The 13832-nt window shown below is 56.7% G+C and overlaps 5 non-coding genes across 5 annotated transcripts; 2 read left to right on the top strand and 3 right to left on the bottom strand.

The window, feature by feature from the left end:
* Positions 1–6980: 6980 nt before the first annotated feature.
* On the bottom strand, positions 6981–7052 carry TRNAE-CUC (transfer RNA glutamic acid (anticodon CUC)). The gene has a single exon. It is a non-coding gene; the product is annotated as a tRNA-Glu (tRNA).
* A 328-nt stretch (positions 7053–7380) lies between these two features.
* Positions 7381–7452, bottom strand: TRNAG-UCC (transfer RNA glycine (anticodon UCC)). The gene has a single exon. It is a non-coding gene; the product is annotated as a tRNA-Gly (tRNA).
* Positions 7453–8017: 565 nt separating this feature from the next.
* TRNAD-GUC (transfer RNA aspartic acid (anticodon GUC)) lies at positions 8018–8089 on the bottom strand. The gene has a single exon. It is a non-coding gene; the product is annotated as a tRNA-Asp (tRNA).
* A 570-nt stretch (positions 8090–8659) lies between these two features.
* On the top strand, positions 8660–8742 carry TRNAL-CAG (transfer RNA leucine (anticodon CAG)). Its single transcript has one exon. It is a non-coding gene; the product is annotated as a tRNA-Leu (tRNA).
* A 1638-nt stretch (positions 8743–10380) lies between these two features.
* TRNAG-GCC (transfer RNA glycine (anticodon GCC)) lies at positions 10381–10451 on the top strand. Its single transcript has one exon. It is a non-coding gene; the product is annotated as a tRNA-Gly (tRNA).
* Positions 10452–13832: the final 3381 nt, after the last annotated feature.

The following is a 13832-nucleotide window of genomic DNA, read 5'->3' as shown; positions in this document are numbered from 1 at the left end:
AGTCTGTTTCTGTTTTGCCCATAGAGTTCTTTGTGTTATTTCTTTAGATTCCACATGTATCAGTGCTTCTCCATCTGACTTACTCCAGTAAGTGTTAATACCCCTAGGTCCACCCGCGTCGCTGCAAAGGGCACTACTTCATTCTTTTTTAAACCTTTTTTTCCTTACAGTTGACTCCCAATGTTCTGTCAGTTTCCGCTGCCCAGCAAAGTGACCCAGCCACACATCCATCTGCATTCTTTTTTCTTCCCCACGTTGAGCCTCCATCGTGTTCCATCGCAAGTGATCAGATAGAGTTTCCCGTGCTATACAGCAGAATCTCATTGCTTCTCCGTTCCAAATGCAGTCGCCTGCATCTACTGACCTCCAACGGCCAGTGCCTCCCCCTCCCTCCTGGCAACCACAAGCCTCTTCTCCACGTCCTCGCGTTTGTTTCTTCTCTGTGGACAGGTTCATCTGTGCCGTCTCTTAGGTTCCAGATACGAGACACATACCGTATCATGTGGTATTTGTCTTTCTCCCTCTGACTTCCTTCACTTCGCCTGAGAGTCTCAAGTTCCGTCCATGTTGCTGCAAATGGCATTATGTTGTTCTCCTCTGTGGCTGAGTCGTATTCCATTGTGCACATGTACCACATCTTCTTTTTTTTTTCATATTTTTTTTTATTTTCCCACTGTACAGCAAGGGGGTCAGGTTATCCTCACATGTATACATTACAATTACATTTCCCCCCCACCCTTTCTTCTGTTGCAACACGAGTATCTAGACAAAGTTCTCAATGCTATTCAGCAGGATCTCCTTGTAAATCTATTCTAAGTTGTGTCTGATAAGCCCAAGCTCCCGATCCCTCCCACTCCCTCCCCCTCCCATCAGGCAGCCACAAGTCTCTTCTCCAAGTCCATGATTTTCTTTTCTGAGGAGATGTTCATTTGTGCTGGATCTTAGATTCCAGTTATAAGTGATATCATATGGTATTTGTCTTTGTCTTTCTGGCTCATTTCACCCAGTATGAGAGTCTCTAGTTCCATCCATGCTGCTGCAAATGGCATTATGTCATTCTTTTTTATGGCTGAGTAGTATTCCATTGTGTATATATACCACCTCTTCCGAATCCAATCATCGGTCGATGGACATTTGGGTTGTTTCCACGTCCTGGCTATTGTGAATAGTGCTGCAATGAACATGCGGGTGCCCGTGTCTCTTTTAAGTAGAGTTTTGTCCGGATAGATGCCCAAGAGTGGGATTGCGGGGTCATATGGAAGTTCTATGTATAGATTTCTAAGGTATCTCCAAACTGTTCTCCATAGTGGCTGTACCAGTTTACATTCCCACCAGCAGTGCAGGAGGGTTCCCTTTTCTCCACAGCCCCTCCAGCACTTGTTATTTGTGGATTTATTAATGATGGCCATTCTGACTGGTGTGAGGTGGTATCTCATGGTAGTTTTGATTTGCATTTCTCTTATAATCAGCGATGTTGAGCATTTTTTCATGTGTTTGTTGGCCATCTGTATAACTTCTTTGGAGAAATGTCTATTCAGGTCTTTTGCCCATTTTTCCATTGACTGATTGGTTTTTTTGCTGTTGGGTTGTATAAGTTGCTTTTATATTCTAGAGATTAAGCCCTTGTCGGTTGCATCATTTGAACCTATTTTCTCCCATTCTGTAAGTTGTCTTCTTGTTTTCTTTTTGGTTTCCTTTGCTGTGCAAAAGCTTTTCAGTTTGATGAGGTCCCATGGGTTTATTTTTGCTCTAATTTCTATTGTTTTGGGAGACTGACCTGAGAAAATATTCATGACGTTGATGTCAGAGAGTGTTTTGCCTGTGTTTTCTTCTAGGAGTTTGATGGTGTCCTGTCGTATACTTAAGTCTTTCAGCCATTTGGAGTTTATTTGTGTGCATGGTGTGAGGGTGTGTTCTAGTTTCATTGCTTTGCATGCAGCTGTCCAGGTTTCCCAGCAATGCTTGCTGAATAGACTTTCTTTTTCCCATTTTATGTTCTTGCCTCCCTTGTCAAAGATTAATTGACCATAGGTGTCAGGGTTTATTTCCGGATTCTCTATTCTCTTCCATTGGTCTGTCTGTCTGTTTTGATACCAGTACCACACTGTTTTGATGACTGTGGCTTTGTAGTATTTCTTGAAGTCTGGGAGAGTTATGCCTCCTGCTTGGTTTTTGTTTCTCAGGATTGCTTTGGCGATTCTGGGTCTTTTGTGGTTCCATATAAATGTTTGGATTGTTTGTTCTAGTTCTGTGAAAAATGTCCTGGGTAATTTGATAGGGATTGCATTGAATCTGTAGATTGCTTTGGGTAGTATGGCCATTTTTACAATATTGATTTTCCCAATCCAGGAACATGGAATATCTTTCCATTTCTTTACATCTTCTTTGATTTCTTTGATTAAAGTTTTATAGTTCTCGGCACATAGGTCCTTTACCTCCTTGGTCAGGTGTATTCCGAGGTATTTGATTTTGTGGGGTGCAATTTTAAAAGGTATCGTATTTTTGTATTCCTTTTCTAATATTTCATTGCTGGTATACAGAAATGCAACTGACTTCCGAATGTTAATCTTATATCCTGCTACTTTGCTGAATTTATTAATCAGTTCAAGTAGTTTTTGGGTTGAGTCCTTAGGGTTTTCTATGTATAGTATCATGTCATCTGCATATACAGTGGCAGTTTTATCTCTTCTCTTCCTATATGGATGCCTTTTATTTCTTTTGTTTGTCGAATTGCTGGTACCACATCTTCTTACTCCATTCATCTGGCGTTGGACATTGAGCTTGTTTCCGAGTCTCGGCTGTTGCGAACGGTGCTGCAAGGAACACAGGGCGTGCACGTATCGTTTTCAATGAACGCTTTGCCTGGATAGATGCCCAGGAGTGGGATCGCTGGGTCATGTGGTAGTTCTATACTGAGTTTTCTGACGTGCCTCCCTACTGTTGTATACTTTGTTCTTTTTTTTTTTTACGGCTGAGTAACACGCCACAGGACATATACATATATATATATATACATATATGTGTATATGTGTGTGTGTGTACACACACACACACACACACACACACACACACAGCACAACTTCTGAAGCCAGTTGTCTGTGGATGGGTACTTGGCATTTGTCCACACCATGGCTCATGTAAATAGTGCTCCTCTGAACACTGGGGAACAGCTGATCTTCTCACATGAGAGTTGTCAACTTTTCTCGATATATACCTGGGAGCGGGCCTTTCTGGATCCCATGACGGAGGTCCTTTGACTGCGTTCCTTGCTTTCTTCCCTCCTGCCTCTTTCCTTCCTGCCATTCCCCCTGCCCCACCATTCTTCCTCCCTCCATTCCACTCTCTCTTGCCTTCCTTCTCTTTCTTCCTTTCCATCTTCCTTCCTTCCTTCCTTCCCGTTCCCTCCCTCCCTCCCTCCCTTCCATTCTCCACTCTTCCTTTTTTCCTTCCTGCCTTTCTTCCTTCCTTCTCTCCATTTTTCGTTCTTCCTTCTTCCCTTTCTTTCTTTGTTTTCTATTTTTTTCAATCAGCCCCTATGTAGGGCCAGGGCTCGAACTGAAGCTGCAGCTCCAACCTACACCACAGCCAGGGCAATGCCAGACACGAGCTGCCTCTGGGACCTGTTGTACAGTTTGCGGCAACGCCACGGTTCTTGACCCACTGAGCGAGGCCAGGGATCAAACCCGCATCCTCACAGAGACAACATCGGGTCCTTATCCCACGGAGCCATGACACGAACTCCTCCATTCTTTTCCACGGCAGAGTACGATTCCATAGTGCAGATCTATTTTATCTCATCATCATCATCATCTTCTTCTTCGTCTTCGTCTTCGTCTTCTTCTTCTTCCTCCTCTTCTTCCTCTTCCTCTTCCTCATCTTCTTCTTCTTCCTCCTCTTCTTCCTCTTTTCTTTGGGGACTTTTAGGGCTGTACCCTTGGCACAAGGAGACGCCCGGGCTAGGGGTCGAATCGGAACTGTAGCTGCCGGCCTACACCACGGCCAGGGCCACGGCCACGCTGGGTCCGAGCCACGTCTTCGACCGACGCCATACCTCATGGCAACACCGGATCCTTGACCTGTTGAGCGAGGCCAGGGGATCAAACCTGTGTCCTCAGGATACCGGTCAGGTTCCTTAACCGCTGAGCCACAATGGGAACTCCACGTTCTGTCTTCTTCAGCCAACTGTCTATTGTTGGGCGCTTGGGTTTTTGTCAATGTTTTCGCTGTGGCAGGCAACGCGGCTATACCAACATGGGAGGGAGGGGATATAGCTTTTCGAATTAGAGGGTTCATCCTTTTGGGCTCTATATTCACGAGTGCAAGTGCTGGTTCCTATGGGAGCTCTCCTTTGCACTCTTCAAATCTCACCACCAGTCCCACGGCTCCACAAGCTCGCGCGCACGCACGCGCACACACACACACACACACACACGCGCGCGCGTGCGTGTGTGCGCACGCACCCACACACAGCCAGATGAGAAGTGATGGTGGTTGCTGCTGATGAGAGAGGTTATATATGTCTCTGGGGCAGTGGGATCGCCCACCTCATGTGCAGGGTGCCTAGCCCCTGTCTCCAACTCTGTTTCTGCCCTGCCCTGCCCTGCTTCCTACCTCTCCCCTCCCCACAGCCTCACTCCCGTTTAGCCTGAGCACGTTGCCGCACAACACAGCAGTCTGGCCCGCTCTCCTGCCGCTCCACGGGGGTCTTCTCCCGCCACCTCCCTGGCACCACAGCCCACTCACACCCGCTGCTTGCCACTCTCCCTTCCGCCCAGCCTCTGGGCACGGGCTCCTCCACCTGCCATGATTCCCCTGTACCCCGGGCCCCTGTCTCACACATCCTGCCCGGAAGACGCACTGGCGCTGGTCCTGGCCGCCCTCGTGGCCCTCAGACCCACTCCTACACCATGCCCAGCCCTAACCCAGATCCCGCGCGGGGCGGGGCAAGGGCCACCACCGCCGCTTCACCCAGGCTTCTGCAGAGCCCCTCGCGGCCAGGTCCCCGCAAAACCCACACCCGGCGGCCCTCGCGGCCAGGTCCCCGCAAGACCCACACCTCCCGTTGCTGCCCCGCCCAAGCTCCGCCGGGACACCGCGGTCGCGGTCGAACTTTTCCTCCCACCTTCCAGCAGGCGCTTCACGCCCACCCCCACTCTACGGGGTCGTTTTACTCTGTTCCCAAACTTGCACGGGGCGGCCACCAACCACGGCCACAGACACCTTCGTCCTGCCCTGTCACCCACCCACGCTCACTCCCAACGCACCGGCGAAGGGCTTGAGGTAACCTCCTGTGGTGATGGGAAGCACCCCTCTGCCCACAGGGGCTCCTTTCCATGGGGGGTCCCGCTTTGTCAAAACCCATCTCGTGTACCGCCGCCACCGTGCCACCTCTGCCGCCACCGTGCCATCTCTGCCGCCGCCGCCGCCACCGCCGCCTCAGGTTGGTGCCATTCACCGGCAGTCCACTTTGCCTCCTAAGGCAGAAACATGCCAACGGGCATGAAAACCTCCACTGACAGAGGCTGAAAGCAGACTGGTGTCTGCCATTTACCTTGGGGGAGTATCCAAGGGGGACCACGAAGATAGGTTGCAGAGAGAGGTGGAATGGACTCTGGGTAGCTAGGTGGCTGGGCAAGAATGGGGTCATGTTAGACGTCATGTCTAGGGGAGAGGGGTGTGTGTGTGTGTGTGTGTGTGTGTGTGTGTGTGTGTGTGTGTGTGTGTGTGTTGTGGGAGGGAGGGAGGTATTCTCAAGGTAACATTCTTGCCTCTCTGTGATAGGACTGAGAGCATGGTAATGTAATTAGACTACAGTGTTGGCTGGGGCTGGTAGTCCACCCTTTCAGGCGTCTGCTTCCACCTGCTCCCGCCTACTGGGCTAAGGATTCCTGACTGGCCTCCCGAATCAGCCCGCTCTCTTACCTCCACTACCGTGTGTGTGTGTGTGTGTGTGTGTGTGTGTGTGTGTGTGTGTGTGTGTGTGTCTCCAGGCACGCATGAGTGTCCACACTCATGGTCCCATCTCCACCACCCGGCATGGTTTGTCTGGCTCTAGCTCCCCTACCCTGCCCAAGACCACCAGGAGCTTGAGACCAAATGAGCAGTCCACGGAAGGCGAAGCCCGCCCAAGACCTAAACAGGCTGCAGCAGGTTGCTGGCAAGGGGGGCCAGATAAGAAACTGTGTGTCCCTCACCTTGGCTGACTTGCCAGCGTGAACGCCTCACTAGCGCCTTGCGCCAGCGCAACCACCTCTGCCGCCACCACCCACCGGCACCACCACCGGCACCAGTAAGGACCAGCACCACCACCTCTAACAGAGACAGCAGCGCCAGCACCAGCTCCACAAGCCAGCAACACCGGCAGCACCACTTCCACGCCAGCAGCCTCTGCCGCCGGGGCGGCGGCGGCGGCGGCGGCGGCCGCGGCGGCCGCGGCGGTGGTGGTGGCAGCAGCGAGGGCAAAGGGAGCAGCCGCCATCGCAGGAGCAGCAGCCGCTCAGCACAGGCATCCGAACGAGCACCAGCACCAAGCCCCATCAGGACCAGCGCTCCCAGCGACACCCGCACCCGCAGCTCACGAGGGAAGGAAGAGGGGCCTCGCGGCGGCGCACGCGGCGGCGGGGGCGGTCGGGACCCGCGCAGTGCTGCCAACGAGTCCAGGCACGGTGGAAGCTGCCCGCCCGTGGGCGGCCGGTGGTGGGCAGAGGGGCTGCCCGGGCCGCTGGTGTTGGGGGCTGAGGCAAGCTTCCAGCGGCGGAGGAGGACGGACGCCCGAGGCGTCGAGTGGGCCTCGAGTGGACGAACGTCTGGAGGCCAAAAGGCTTGGCCGGGTGGGTGGAGGGTGCCTGGCGCGGCTTGGGCTGGAGGTGGACGGGGCCGGGTGGCTGCCCGGCGAGGGGGACGCGCGTGGGCTAAAAGGGGCGCTTGTGGAGGCAGCGCGCTTTGCGGCAAGTTGGCCGGCGGAGTGGAAGAAGAAAGGCTTCCCTGACCGGGAATCGAACCCGGGCCGCGGCGGTGAGAGCGCCGAATCCTAACCACTAGACCACCAGGGAGCGTCGGGCTCGGCGCCTGGCCTGGCCCTGCTGGACCCAGCACCTCCCTGCCACCCGCTTGGCGCCGCCTTGCTGCCAAGGCCCGGCCTTGCCAGGTCGGGCCGCCCGCCGCACCTGGCGATCCACGGTGGCCTAGCGCTCTCCCTGCTCGCTAGGAGAGACGCCGCGCGCTCGCCTCCGTCTCGCACACGCACACACGCCAAAAGCCACGGGCCTGGGGGCGGGCACCGTGCGCCCTCTTCCCAGCTCTCCCACACAGGGGCCGGGCCGGAGCCCCGCGGAGCTCGGCAAAAATCCCCCAGACTAAACAAAACAAAAGACGGCCCGCTGCGTTGGCCGGGAATCGAACCCGGGTCAACTGCTTGGAAGGCAGCTATGCTCACCACTATACCACCAACGCTGCACAGCCCGGGTCGGGCCCGGACGCCGTGCCCGGGCTCGCCCAAGCGCATTCCCGGCGCCCCGACGCCCTGGCCACCAGCGGCCGCCCACCGGCGCCAGCCCCAGGCCGTGGCCCTCGTCCACCGGCCCCACCGCCGCTCGGGGGCGTCCTCGCTCCCCTGCCGCCCCGAGGCCCTGGGCTCCACGCCGCGCGCCTCAGCTCCCAGCTCCAGGCCACCCGCGTCCCGAACCCACAGGGAAAGGGACTCGTCGGCTTCCCACCGGGCCCGCCTGCCGGGCAGCTGGGCAGCCGGGCAGCCGAGCGTGGCGTCGCAAGGGGCCTCCGGTGCGGCAGGCACTTTGGGCGGGCCGCAAGGTCGCCGGGCGCTGGCCGGGGCGAGAGGAGGCCCTCGCTCGGCCGGGGCGAGGGGTGGACGGCAAGGGCTGGAAGGGGTCGAGGGTGGCAGGTCGGGCACGCCCAGGCGCCCTGCGCCTGCCTGGAGGCGGGGATGAGGAGACGAAGGGCCCTTGGGGCCAGGCGGCTGGCCAGCGAGCGGCGCCAGCCACCAAAAAGGGCGTGTTGCCTCCCCGTCGGGGAATCGAACCCCGGTCTCCCGCGTGACAGGCGGGGATACTCACCACTATACTAACGAGGACGGCGGCCACCGCCCGGCCACCGCCCGGCCACCCGGCCCCTCTCCGGCTGCCTGCCGACGCCTACCCCTGCCCGCGGCCCTCGGCCCGCGGCCCACCATGGGGCCGCCAGCACGTGCCCGCGCCCCGCCCCGACGCCAAAGCACCCCGCGTCCTCCAAAGAAGCAGACCGCGACCCGGACCGCGGCCCGCGGCCCCACCCTCACCCCACCCCCGCCCCTACCTGGCGCTGCAAACTCCCGGTGAGCGCTGCCTGGTGCCCCCACCGTGGGCCCGAGAGGGCAAGCCGGGCTGCGAGGTGGCGGCGGGCGCGCGCCTCGCCACGTCACGGCCCGGGCGAGGGCAGAGGCGCGGGCGGGGGCCGCCGCCAGAGGCCGGCTGGGTGCGGGGCCAGGGCTGCGCGACAGGGCGACCGCGGCGGCGAAAGCTTTGCTCCACGACGGCCGGCGTGCGCCCGGCCCCCGCTCACCCAGACGCCCGCCCGGCGCGGAGCACCGCGTCCGCCCAAGGGCGCCGCACTTGGCGGCGCGTCGGGTCGCAGCCAGCCGAGCGGCGACGCGCTCCGGCCCGCCGTCAGGATGGCCGAGCGGTCTAAGGCGCTGCGTTCAGGTCGCAGTCTCCCCTGGAGGCGTGGGTTCGAATCCCACTCCTGACAAGCCAGCCTTTTGCCCCCCGCCCAACCACGTCCCCACCCCTCCCCGGGACCCCACCCCGCGTAGAGCCACAGCCCCTTGCCGCCTTGCAGTCCCTTCCCGCCTGGCACTCTTGCTTGGCCTCTGCAAACTCCGGCCCCCGACACCCAAGCCTCTCCCTCCACAGCCCGCGGGCCCGACAGAAATGGCCCAGGAGGAACGCCCCGGCCACTGGCTTTGCTGCGGACACGCGCCCTCCCCGGACGCACAGCTCCCACACACACCCACACGCCCCCGCCGCCCGCGTCCTACCTGCACCTACACCAGCAAGCTTCGGCCCTTCGCAGCCCATCTTTCCTCACCTGCTTGCGATGGCTGTTTTTCCTTCCTCACTCCGGCTCCGGCTCCGGCCCCGGCTCCGGCCGGCCCGCCGCTCCGCCCCACCCCGCCCCCACCGCCCCACGCAGACCGGCCGCGTGGGGAAAGCCCTCCACGCTTCGCCCTCGCACTGCTGCCCGCGGACTGCTGCCCGCGGCTCGCCCTCCCAGCCTTTCCTCCGCTTCTGCCGCCAGCCGCTCTCGCTCCCGTCCAACATCCCGTCCTTGCCGCCAAGCCGGCCGGCCCGCCCGCCTGCACATTCCCTGCCCTCCACACCCACACTGAGGTGGCGGGTCTGCGTGGGGTGCGTGCCCGCGCGCGGCGCTTTCTCGCCTCGGGGCCTTCCCCGCCCACTGGCCACCGCGGCCTGCCTCCGGGGACACGTGCAGCCCAGCCTTCCTGCTCGCCCGCCGGTACGGGGCCCTCCCTGGACGCAGGCCTGGCGCGTGAGTCCCTGCCACGGCCCTGGGATGCCCGGCACCCACCCGCAGACGTCGGGCCCCCGGCCGCCGCCCGCCACCCACCTGCGCGCCACAGCGCACGTTCACGCGCGGGAAGCCGCTGCCCCGGCCGGACCCAACCACCCCCCGGCGCCCTCCCTCACCCGACTGTCCGCCATCCCCCCCGCCCCTCCCCGCCCGCAGTCCGAGTGCCTGCGCCTCACGACCAACGCACCCGAGCCGGACCCCTCCGCAGAGCGCTGGCCGGCCCGAGCGCTTCTTCGGAGCGAGGCTCCGACACCCTTGGCAGACCCGGCAGGTCCATCTCTCACGCTCGCCGTCCCCGCACAGCCCGAGCTCCGATGCCCGCCCGCCCGCTCCACACCAGCCAGAAAGCCGGCCGCCGGAGGGACTCGGCGTCGGGGGCGGGGGGCGGGGTGGGGGTGGGGGGCAGCGGTGGCTGAGGGGAACATAGGCGCTCAGCCGCAGCGGGCGCGCATCGCCTGCCCTGGCTGGGATTCGGGCGCGCGCCAGCCTGCTTCGGCTCGTGGCTGCTTCTGGCGATGCCGACGCTCTTGCGGCGGCCCTGGACGGCAGAGAAGGCGCAAAATGGGCCGGGTGGGCCTCCGCCCCGCCGACCCTCCGACCCTCCGTCCCTGCCTCCAGGCCTCCGGACAGCGCCGCGCCCTGGGGCCCTCCGCGGGGCCCGGAGCCCCTCTTGCAGGCCACAGGCGTCCGCCTTCGGCTCAAAGGGAGCAGGAGCCCGCGGGCGAGCAGGAACCGCTGCCCGGCGGTTGGTGGCCAGCCCCGCTGGGGCAACGTCGGGCGGCAGCGGCCACCGGTGCATGGGTGGTTCAGTGGTAGAATTCTCGCCTGCCACGCGGGAGGCCCGGGTTCGATTCCCGGCCCATGCAACAGCTCGGTCCTCTTTTGGAGCAGAGCCCTCGCTCTCCCGGCACCTCCCGGTCCCACCACAGCTCTTGCTTCCTCACCAGCAGCCCACCGCCCCACCTCCGCCTCCACCCTCGACACACCCCCTGCTCTTGCAAGCAAATCCCACCTTGTCAAGGACCCCGCCCTCGCATTTGTCCCATTGGCCTCTCTCTTTGCTGTTTAATTTTAAGAAAAGCGTACTGGCTTTGCCATACCCCGTTCGCTTCAGGTGTTCGCCAGAGTGACTCATACCCATCCGGCTGGCTGGCTGGCTGGCTGGCTGACTCTCTGTCTGTCTGTGTGTCTGTCTGTCTATCCAAAGAGAGAGCGAGAGCGAGAGCGAGAGAGCGAGAGAGATCTCCATTATAGGTGATCATTGTGTGTGACTCGAGTCCCTCCCCCATGCTATACAGTAAATCCTTGTTGCTTATCGACTTTGGGCATGCTCTTTCTTCCTTCCGATCTCTTAGCCCCAACTCCTAATTGCCCACCCCCGCCCCCATACTCTGCCCTTGGGTAACCATATGTTTGTTTTCTACACCGGTGACGGTTTCCATTTTGCACGGAGAGTTATTTGTATTAATTTTTAGATTCCACATGTATTCTTTGTCCTTCTCCAGCTGACGTAGTTCACTGTGGGTAGTAGCCTCTTGGTCGATCCATGTCGCTGCAGATGGCACGAGGTCCTTCTCTCTTTTATGGCTAAAGGGTATTCCATAGTAGTATGCGTGTGTCTGTATATAGCATGGATGTTATGTATGTAATATAACATGATATATAGTATCACACCCTCTTAAGCCAATCGTCTGTGGATGGGTCCCTGGGAATCGTCCACGTCATGACGCTCTCTTAAAGAGCACTCCTGTGAACACTGGGGTGCATCCACCTGTTCCCTTTAGGAGTTTTCATCTCTTCTGGGTATATACCCTGAGGCCGGGGGTGGGCGGTGGGGTCGCCTGCTGGATCATATCCTAGCTCTCCTTTGAACTCCTTCCTTCTTCCTCTCTTCCTACCTTTTCCCCCCTCCATGCTTCCTACCTCCATTCCACCCTCCATGCTTCCTACCTCCATTCCACTCTTCCGCTCTTTCTTTCCTTCCCTCCTGCCTTCTTCCTCTGGTTCCTTCCTTCTTTCGTTCTCTCTCTCTTTTCCCTCATTCTTTCTCTTCGTAGTAGTTCGGGTCATTGCTGGAGTACAGCTGATGTACCGTATTGTGTTTGTGTCAGGGGTACGGCCGCGGTGATTTGGTTTAATGGGTACAGCGTTCTCTTCGGGTGATTTTCCGGTATAGGTCATTGCAGGATATTGGATGATGTTCCCTGTGCCACTCAGTAAACACGTGTTGCTTATCTCTTTTATACATAGCCGTTTGCGTCTGTTCTCCCAAACTCCTAATTTGTCCCCCCACCCTGCCCTTTCCCCTGGGTAACCGTAAGATTGTTTTCTACATCTACGAGTCTGTTTCTGTTTTGCCCATAGAGTTCTTTGTGTTATTTCTTTAGATTCCACATGTATCAGTGCTTCTCCATCTGACTTACTCCAGTAAGTGTTAATACCCCTAGGTCCACCCGCGTCGCTGCAAAGGGCACTACTTCATTCTTTTTTAAACCTTTTTTTCCTTACAGTTGACTCCCAATGTTCTGTCAGTTTCCGCTGCCCAGCAAAGTGACCCAGCCACACATCCATCTGCATTCTTTTTTCTTCCCCACGTTGAGCCTCCATCGTGTTCCATCGCAAGTGATCAGATAGAGTTTCCCGTGCTATACAGCAGAATCTCATTGCTTCTCCGTTCCAAATGCAGTCGCCTGCATCTACTGACCTCCAACGGCCAGTGCCTCCCCCTCCCTCCTGGCAACCACAAGCCTCTTCTCCACGTCCTCGCGTTTGTTTCTTCTCTGTGGACAGGTTCATCTGTGCCGTCTCTTAGGTTCCAGATACGAGACACATACCGTATCATGTGGTATTTGTCTTTCTCCCTCTGACTTCCTTCACTTCGCCTGAGAGTCTCAAGTTCCGTCCATGTTGCTGCAAATGGCATTATGTTGTTCTCCTCTGTGGCTGAGTCGTATTCCATTGTGCACATGTACCACATCTTCTTTTTTTTTTCATATTTTTTTTTATTTTCCCACTGTACAGCAAGGGGGTCAGGTTATCCTCACATGTATACATTACAATTACATTTCCCCCCCACCCTTTCTTCTGTTGCAACACGAGTATCTAGACAAAGTTCTCAATGCTATTCAGCAGGATCTCCTTGTAAATCTATTCTAAGTTGTGTCTGATAAGCCCAAGCTCCCGATCCCTCCCACTCCCTCCCCCTCCCATCAGGCAGCCACAAGTCTCTTCTCCAAGTCCATGATTTTCTTTTCTGAGGAGATGTTCATTTGTGCTGGATCTTAGATTCCAGTTATAAGTGATATCATATGGTATTTGTCTTTGTCTTTCTGGCTCATTTCACCCAGTATGAGAGTCTCTAGTTCCATCCATGCTGCTGCAAATGGCATTATGTCATTCTTTTTTATGGCTGAGTAGTATTCCATTGTGTATATATACCACCTCTTCCGAATCCAATCATCGGTCGATGGACATTTGGGTTGTTTCCACGTCCTGGCTATTGTGAATAGTGCTGCAATGAACATGCGGGTGCCCGTGTCTCTTTTAAGTAGAGTTTTGTCCGGATAGATGCCCAAGAGTGGGATTGCGGGGTCATATGGAAGTTCTATGTATAGATTTCTAAGGTATCTCCAAACTGTTCTCCATAGTGGCTGTACCAGTTTACATTCCCACCAGCAGTGCAGGAGGGTTCCCTTTTCTCCACAGCCCCTCCAGCACTTGTTATTTGTGGATTTATTAATGATGGCCATTCTGACTGGTGTGAGGTGGTATCTCATGGTAGTTTTGATTTGCATTTCTCTTATAATCAGCGATGTTGAGCATTTTTTCATGTGTTTGTTGGCCATCTGTATAACTTCTTTGGAGAAATGTCTATTCAGGTCTTTTGCCCATTTTTCCATTGACTGATTGGTTTTTTTGCTGTTGGGTTGTATAAGTTGCTTTTATATTCTAGAGATTAAGCCCTTGTCGGTTGCATCATTTGAACCTATTTTCTCCCATTCTGTAAGTTGTCTTCTTGTTTTCTTTTTGGTTTCCTTTGCTGTGCAAAAGCTTTTCAGTTTGATGAGGTCCCATGGGTTTATTTTTGCTCTAATTTCTATTGTTTTGGGAGACTGACCTGAGAAAATATTCATGACGTTGATGTCAGAGAGTGTTTTGCCTGTGTTTTCTTCTAGGAGTTTGATGGTGTCCTGTCGTATACTTAAGTCTTTCAGCCATTTGGAGTTTATTTGTGTGCATGGTGTGAG

This window comes from Sus scrofa, chromosome 4 (genome assembly GCF_054392235.1).
Source record: "Sus scrofa isolate SSC_HxYL_T2T_F1_AM1 chromosome 4, Sscrofa_HxYL_maternal_Yorkshire_Landrace_v2.0, whole genome shotgun sequence".
Lineage (NCBI taxonomy): Eukaryota > Metazoa > Chordata > Mammalia > Artiodactyla > Suidae > Sus > Sus scrofa.
The sequence above is the reverse complement of the archived record's forward strand: the minus strand, read 5'-3'. Positions and strand labels throughout refer to the sequence as shown.